The sequence below is a fragment of the Schistocerca nitens genome, chromosome 8 (assembly GCF_023898315.1).
Source record: "Schistocerca nitens isolate TAMUIC-IGC-003100 chromosome 8, iqSchNite1.1, whole genome shotgun sequence".
NCBI lineage: Eukaryota > Metazoa > Arthropoda > Insecta > Orthoptera > Acrididae > Schistocerca > Schistocerca nitens.
In genome coordinates, this window is record NC_064621.1 from 42,166,419 (window position 1) to 42,172,418 (window position 6,000).

The following is a 6,000-nucleotide window of genomic DNA, read 5'->3' on the forward strand; positions in this document are numbered from 1 at the left end:
GTTCGTGGGTGTGACAGTTTAATGATGGCAGAACATTGTGTGACAACAAACCAAAACAACCTCGGGCTCGCACAAGCCGGTCTGACGACATGATCGAGAAACTGGAGAGAATTGTTTTGGGGGATCGTCAAATGACTGTTGAACAGATCGCCTCCAGAGTTGGCATTTCTGTGGGTTCTGTGCACACAATCCTGCATGACGACCTCAAAATGCGAAAAGTGTCATCCAAGTGGGTGCCACGAATGCTGATGGATGACCACATGGCTGCCCGTGTGGCATGTTGCCAAGCAATGTTGACGCGCAACGACAGCATGAATGGGACTTTCTTTCCGTCGGTTGTGACAATGGATGAGACGTGGATGCCATTTTTCAATCCAGAAACAAAGCGCCAGTCAGCTCAATGGAAGCACACAGATTCTCCGCCACCAAAAAAATTTCGGGTAACCGCCTGTGCTGAAAAAATGATGGTGTCCATGTTCTGGGACAGCGAGGGCGTAATCCTTAGCCATTGCGTTCCAAAGGACACTATGGTAACAGGTGCATCCTACGAAAATGTTTTGAAGAACAAATTCCTTCCTGCACTGCAACAAAAACGTCCGGGAAGGGCTGCGCATGTGCTGTTTCACCAAGACAACGCACCCGCACATCGAGCTAACGTTACGCAACAGTTTCTTCGTGATAACTTTGAAGTGGTTCCTCATGCTCCCTACTCACCTGACCTGGCTCCTAGTGACTTTTGGCTTTTTCCAACAATGAAAGACACTCTCTGTGGCCGCACATTCATAAGCCATGCTGCTATTGCCTCAGCGATTTTCCAGTGGTCAAAACAGACTCCTAAAGAAGCCTTCGCCGCTGCCATGGAATCATGGCGTCAGCGTTGTGAAAAATGTGTACGTCTACAGGGCGATTACGTCAAGAAGTAACGCCAGTTTCATCGATTTGGGCGAGTAGTTAATTAGAAAAAAAATCGGAGGCCTTAGAACTTGAATGCACCTCGTAATTCAGTCCCCCCTTCCAACAATCTTTAAATAGTTCACAATGTTCAGACTTTAACTAATGTGTTGTGTGAACTGCAAGAAAATTATTTATCCAAAAAATCTAATGAAAGGTACTTTGGCAGATGAAAAGTCATACCACCAGAAGACGTGACAAAGTTCATCATCATCTATGCCATTTATGACAGGACACAGACAGTGATATTAATAAGCTACAACAACAGCTGTCTTGATACAGATTTATTATGTCACGGCTGGTTCCATTAGCAAGTACATCAAGTTACACTGCCAAGAGTCCTCGTAAGAAATCCCAACACGTACCAGTGTAATGACCTTAGAAATCTTGTAATATTATGTGGGGTTAAAGGCAAATTCTGCAACCCGACGATGACGATCGTGTTATAAACATTCCGTCGACCACCTGGGAGAGACACGACGAGCAACTTGGCATGCAGTCTACACTACTAGATTAGAGTCTAGTGTAAACTACTAGACTGGAGGCTAGTGTTCACTACTAGATTAGAGTCTAGCAGACAAAAGCACGCCAACTTGCCAGCATTCACTGCTCGCCATGATTCAGTCATGTGGTCGACGGTGTGTTTATAATAATTATGATCATCATGTTGTACGATTTGCCTTTAACCTTACGTAAGATAACTAGAGTTCTTAGGTCAATAGACACAACCTAGTGGGGATTTCTGAGAAGAACTCTTGGTAGTGTAACCTGATGATGTTCTTACTAACGAAATTGATAGTTAGACAATAAATGTGTACCACTACATCTGTAGTGGTTTCTTATTAACATTAATATGAATCAGCTGTGGAGCCCAAGGCGATCAATACTACACAGACATGTTTGAACTAACTAGTCAATTAAATACCACAGAAATATTATCAGGTAATGTGGCACAAAGAAACCTCAGATTGGCTCCTTCGTGTGCGAACTTGCCGTCAGTTGTCAACAAAGAATAGTACTCCTACAAGAAACACAGCAAAGATACGTGTCCCTCACTTTGCGCTCTGCGATGACGTGTGTGGAACAGCAGAAGTGACGACTTTCGCCGTACCCCTCGCGGTCGCAGTGACTGCTGCGTGGAGCAACGACGCAGCTTAATATATGACGCAACGGTCGTGCCGACCTCGAATCGCGAGGCAGTCACCGATAAGGCGTCACTCGGCAGCTGGCTGCCACTTAACGTTACGCAATATGTCGTCACAAGCGACGCGTGAACTCTGTGTACCATGTAGCACCCAGCTATTCGACCGTTTGAGTGGTAATACTACTAATCTTCCAGTATATTTGCTATTACGATCAGGGTGGATCACAAAACTGACAACTCGTAATATTTTGTTCGGGACAGCGAACTGGTCATTTTTAAAGAGGGAACCCATGTTCGGAATGCACAATTTCGGCGTTGTGGAGCTTAGTTCGAGAACGGTGGACTGTGTTTGGTACGCCAGTTAGTTATGCAAACCATTCGCTATCGTTGCAAAATAGCAGTAGGGCCTTACGCCTTCGAAGCGCTTAGACTGTCGAGCAGTAAGGTGAACTGATCATTTTCCAAGAAATAAACCATGTCTGGAAATATACAGCAGTGTTTTTACCTGCCGCAGTTAGCCCGTCCTCTTTAAGTTTGTGTATGTTGCATAAGTCTCCTCATTCCTGTAAAACAGATTCAAACTCCTTTACGTCCATTTGAAGTTGTTTGCTGCGTTCTAAGCCTGGTCTTTGTCTATAATTATTATTCCCCCCACCCACACACTCCTCCCTCCTTTACCAAACTGACTATTCCCTGATGTCTCTCCGACTTACTCCTTCTCTTAGCCAAGGTTTGCCACGGAGATCTCTTCTCTCCCTGATTTGATTTACAACCGCTTCACTGATTCCTGATCTATCCAACACAAGTGACAGACTAAATCCCTTGGACAGTGTACTTAGAACGAAATGTATTTGTAATGTACATTTTCTAAAAATTGAGTAATATAGATGTAATTGCTGGCAAAAAAACAAGCATTTATAATGCATGTACCCTCTACTATAAAATAATTGTGATTCACAGACTTGAAGATATAAATAAAACTCAGAAAACGAACAAATATTTACCACAGTAACCATCAGGTAAGTGCAAAAAAATAATAAAGAACGGAATAAGAAAATTAACCTTTCATTTTATACGTCTGGAAACAAAGCTTCTACAATTATAATATCAGTTAGTTGCGTAACCTTTGTACGAGATAGTAGTTATTATTGCTATTATTATAGTACATGTTGTCGTGTCTTTATTTTACTGAAGATATTTTATATATCTGAAACTCCTCTTTCAGTTGAAATGCACCGACTGGCTAGTCAGTCGTGATTCATCATAGGGCGAAGATAATCTTTTATTAGTTTCTGTTGAGAGAAATTTCTCTCGCGTGGTGTGACTGAAACAAAAATGGTGTAGAAGTATTGGATTATAAATGACGTACAGTGTAATCAATTACTTAAGTCATATGTAATTATAAACAGAAGGATTTTTTGAGCTGCCCATTTAGCAGCAACGTCCACAGTCGTATCGGTTGCACACATACCGCTACGATATCTTTTTATTTCTTGCAGCGCCTGCTCCTTACCGAACTCATCAAAATTTCTACTAGAGACTCTAGAGCTACGGCCAGAGCGTCATTAGAAGCTTCAAGCATAAATTTTATTTCAACAATTTGGAAAATTTTAGTCTTTTTCTTCAGGGACGTGTATTGTTGTGACAATTCTTCCATACATCGTTCTGTGCATTCAAACATTGACCGTGAAGCTTCTTCTCGAATCGATGATCCAGCGTCATGAAGTAGTTCCCAGCATTGTCGTATTCCTTCCTCGTCAGTCAGTGTTATTGACCTTATATTGCTTTTATTATTGCCAGAAGGAACACTATTGTCAATAACTGTAGTTCGTTGCGTTACTAAAACTTCATTCAGTTTTTTTTTTTTTAATTTGGCGAGACCTTCATCGAAAGTCATTTTTGGAGATAGTAAATATCAAGGTTCCCCTTGGATTGGTCTTGCATATCTTCCAAAGTGCTCACAATTGTTTCGAAGTATTCTCTCATAGTCACTGAATTGTAATCAGCACTCCAGCGAATGTCAGACAACCGTTTCAAGCTTTTTCCTGTGTCTTCTGCATCTATACATAGAAGACGAGATGAACGTATATAACTTCTCTGCAGTTCCAAAACAGGTAACGCTAGAGGTAACAATCGAGAATGCATGAGCTCCACAAAGATTTAAGGAATCATCAGCATTGGACTGAAGAGAGCCTTTGGACTGGCTTCTCCAGTTCTTCATCGTACTCGTGCACGTGCGCCAGACACTGACATGGCGTTGTCGTAACCTTGAGCCTTGGACAACGCAATGTGCCCGATCTTCTTCCAGCTGCTGTTGAATGCTTTTTGACATATACTCTAGTTCATCCAGTTGGATTTTTATATTCGAAAAACAAACTACATAATTATTACATGTAACCTTTGAAAAATTAATTTTTAGAATGTAATACTTCGGTTAAGAAATTAATACATCGCCTGTAAGTTCTTCACTGTCTTTACGCGACTACTTTGAACTGTACTTACAGCGCCTCCACTCAGCCAATGCAAGAGATTGTTAAAGATCCATTAAGTTCTTCAGAGAAGGATTCGTACTGCGGGTATATTGGCATTGAGGATAAAATTGACAATACAGTTTTGGAAAGAAGGGGAGATATGGAAGATTTGGTGGGAATTTTTGAGGAGCTTTTAAATGCTGAAGTACAGAAATGGAGGCTCAGCATGTATATCAGAACGTAGAGCCCTTAGCTGCACCGCGTATATTGAAAGAGACAGTAGGCGGGATCAGAATATTAGAAAACAACAAAGCTCTGGGGACAGATTGAATAACAGCTGAACTACTACGGGAGGAGATTCAGTTGCGAAAAAGTACATAAACTCGTGACCAATTTTTGTAATTAAGAAATAATGCCATCTGAGTGGAAAGAAGTGGTCATAGTACCAATGCATAGAAATGGGCATAAACAAGAATGCAGAAATTAGAAGCATCTCATTAATTTGTCCTCAGAGGTCCTCCTGAAAAGATTGAAACCATATTTAAGGGTGCATATATAAGAAGCAAGCGGAGTTTATGAAGAATCGATCTACCACTCATCAAATATTTGTACTGAAAGCCACAGGAGGCTATTGCAAATAAAACTGAATGGATATATTTCGTAAAAAGTCTACGATAGTATAAAAAGAGAAAAGCTTTGAGAGGAAATGCAGAAGTTTGGAACATCAAAGAAGATTACAAATCTTGCAAAAGTAACACTGAGAGGTTCAAAAGGGATAGAGAAAATGGATGAAGAATATTGCGTGTTAATGACATAAAACAGGAATCAGGCAAGCACATGGAATCTCACTATCCTTGTTCATTGTAATAATACAGGATGCGCTGGACGTAACAAGTGAGTCACAGAAGTGAATTACTACAAGAATAGAAATGAATGTACTGGCCTTTGTGTCTGATGGAGCATTAGTCGCAGAAAATCTAGATCGTCTGAAAAAACAGGCAACAAAAAAATGGTTCAAATGGCTCTGAGCACTATGGGACTCAACTGCTGTGGTCATAAGTCCCCTAGAACTTAGAACTACTTAAACCTAACTAACCTAAGGACATCACACACATCCATGCCCGAGGCAGGATTCGAACCTGCGACCGTAGCGGTCGTGCGGTTCCAGACTGTAGCGCCTTTAACCGCTCGGCCACTCCGGCCGGCAAAAACAGGCAACAAAGCTATTTCAAAATGCAAAGAATGTTGGGCTGGAGATAAATGACGAGAAAATAAAATTCATGAGGCTAGAAGAAAATTAAAAGTAAAAAACGCGGGAAGCTATACTGATTGTTGACCACTTATTTGAGGAAGCAAAAGAGTTTAAATATGTGGGGGTTGCAATAAATGACAGAAAAGATGAGAAAGACGAAACAGAAACGACGATAAAAGCGG

At 41.2% G+C, this 6,000-nt stretch overlaps 1 protein-coding gene across 1 annotated transcript in view; it reads right to left on the reverse strand.

Annotated features, from left to right (window-relative positions):
• The window catches only part of LOC126198730 (UDP-glucosyltransferase 2-like), a 97,661-nt gene extending 95,590 nt beyond the window's left edge, over positions 1-2,071 (reverse strand). The window contains exon 1 of the mRNA XM_049935251.1: positions 2,008-2,071. The gene's annotated coding sequence lies outside the window, so the exon portion shown is untranslated. The remainder of the gene's footprint in view (positions 1-2,007) is intronic.
• Positions 2,072-6,000: the final 3,929 nt, after the last annotated feature.